The sequence below is a fragment of the Vulpes vulpes genome, chromosome 13 (genome assembly GCF_048418805.1).
Source record: "Vulpes vulpes isolate BD-2025 chromosome 13, VulVul3, whole genome shotgun sequence".
Lineage (NCBI taxonomy): Eukaryota > Metazoa > Chordata > Mammalia > Carnivora > Canidae > Vulpes > Vulpes vulpes.
In genome coordinates, this window is record NC_132792.1 from 93517018 (window position 1) to 93519542 (window position 2525).

Here is a 2525-nt window from a genome sequence, read left to right on the forward strand (position 1 = left end):
GGGCTGCACATGAGTAGCACTCAGCAAGAAGTCACTTAACATAACCTGGGAGGCCTGGAAATACAGCCTCTTGGGATCAGCATCCTTGAAACATGCCAGAGAAAAAGGAAGGAATGGATTTGAGAAAAGACAGTCCCAGGGCTGGGCCAGCTATAAAGTATAACATATTTCTGGTTGAAGATCAGATTCCAAAAGATTTAAAAGTCGTTGCTTTAGAGGACAAAGCTATTCTCTGTGGTGTTCTCTCTATATACAGGAACGATAAAATCACACTTTTGACCATTACAGGATGCCACATTTTGCCTTTTTTTTTTTTTATTCATGATAGTCACAGAGAGAGAGAGAGAGAGAGAGAGAGGCAGAGACATAGGCAGAGGGAGAAGTGGGCTCCATGCACCGGGAGCCCGACGTGGGATTCAATCCCGGGTCTCCAGGATCGCACCCTGGGCCAAAGGCAGGCACCAAACCACTGCGCCACCCAGGGATCCCTGCCTTTTTGTATTATATTTTGTATGCCCTTTATGTATTGAAAAGGCAATTTGAACTAAAGAAGTTGGTTTGGGAGCCTAATCCACTTCTCTCCTTAGTGTTGGAGTAGTCATATCAAGATCTCTTAGTAGTAAAGGTAAAACTCCTGGAAGATGTAGATGAAATTTAGGTTCAGAAAAACAGAGCAGGGAGGAAGTACACAGGGAACAAATGTGTGAGCAAAGAAACAAATTGCTTTTCTTTAATAGTGCAGAAGGAAAATTATAGCAGTTAAATATCGATATGATATCAAATTGTCTCTGTCAGCAGGTATTTGTGAGACGGCTCTATAAAACTGCCCAGATCCACAAGGAATAGCAGCCATAATTAATCAACACCACTTTATTCTTGACTCTGATGACTATTCACTTCTTCCCGTTCTAAAGCTTTGACCTTGAATTATTTGGGATTTCTGATCTCAAGAAAGAGCTCCCAAGGCTCCCTCATTAAGTCAAGCCTAATGCTTGACTCTTTGTGTTTAAAACCATGTAGCACTGCCCTCCCCTTCAGCCATCCAAGATGCCAAAAGGAAAGAAGGCGAAAGGGAAGAAGGCAGCCCTGGCTCCTGCTGTCATAAAGAAGCAGGCCAACAAGGTGGTCAATCCCCTGTTGGAGAAAAGGCTCAAGAATTTGTCAAGGCATCAGACAGGATATCCAGCCCCAAAGGAACCTCACCTGCTTTGTCGAATGGTCTTGCTACATCCGGCTGCGGCAGCAAAGGGCTATTCTCTATAGATATCTAAAAGGGCCTCTTGTGATTAACCAGTTCACCCAGGCCTCGGACTGCCAAATAGCTACTCAGCTGCTTAAGCTCACCCACAGACATAGACCAGAGACAAAGTAAGTGAGGAAGCAGAGATTGTTGGCCTGGGCTGAGAAGAAAACTGCAAACCGGATATCCTCACTAAAAGGCCGCCTGCCCTTCGAGCTGGGGTTACTATGTCACCACCTTGGTAAAAAATAAGGCTCAGCTGGAGTGATTGCACATGATGTGCAGCCCATTGAGGTCGTTGTCCTCCTGCCTGCCCTGTATTGTAAGATGGGCGTTCCCTACTGCATTATCAAGGGAAGGCCAGGCTGGGGCGTCTGGTCCACAGGAAGACCTGCATCGCTAGGGCCTTCACACAGGTTAACTTGGAAGACAAAGGAGCTCTAGCTAAACTGGTAGGAGCTATCAGAACCAATTACAAAGGCAGATATGATGAGATCTGAGGAGGGCCTAAACTGGTGGCTTGCATTACTAAGCTAGAAAAGGCAAAGGCTAAAGAACTGGCCACCAAGCTGGGCTAATGGTACGCTATTGAATTTTCTGTATATAAAAGTGATTTTAAAAAGTTCTCTTTCACAAAATAAAAAATAAAAAAATAAAAACATGCAGATGGACTTCTCTATCTACTCTAAGCGTACACTGTTGAATTTTCTGTATGTAAAAATGATTTAAAAAGTTCTCTTTCACAAAAAATAAAAAACACATGGTGCCTACTTTTGCACTTCGCCATCTACACCAATCATGCAGGAGCAATGTACTTCAACCTGTTTCTTTTATCTCTTGTCCCCTTCAGTTATTTAAAACTGGTCTTAGGAATATTGTTTCAAATTCAGGTGTATTGGGGTCCCTGGGTGGCTCAGTCGGTTAAGCATCTGCCTTTTGTTCAGGTCATGATCTCATGGTCCTGGGATGGAGCTCTGTGTTGGGCTCCCTGCTCATCCGGGAGCTTGCTTCTCCCTCTCACTGTGCCCCTCCCCCTCCTTGTGCTCACTGTCTCAAATGAATAGAATCTTCAAAAATTTTTCAACTGAAAAAATTTTTTTTTCAACTGTATCATTATTAAGAGTTCTTTCTTAAAGGTAATGAGTATTTGTTGAACAAATGACTGGATGGATGGATAAAGGAAATGGCAGCGAGTCTCAGTTCTAAGTTTCTGCAGGCTTAGGGGGTCCCCTCAAGCCAGTTTCCTGGTTCTGATTTGACGCGTAGTTTGAAGACCACCAGAACA

The 2525-nt window shown here is 43.8% G+C and overlaps 1 pseudogene; it reads left to right on the forward strand.

Moving 5' to 3' along the window:
- Window positions 1-1047: 1047 nt before the first annotated feature.
- On the forward strand, window positions 1048-1818 carry LOC140595073 (large ribosomal subunit protein eL8 pseudogene; annotated as a pseudogene).
- Window positions 1819-2525: the final 707 nt, after the last annotated feature.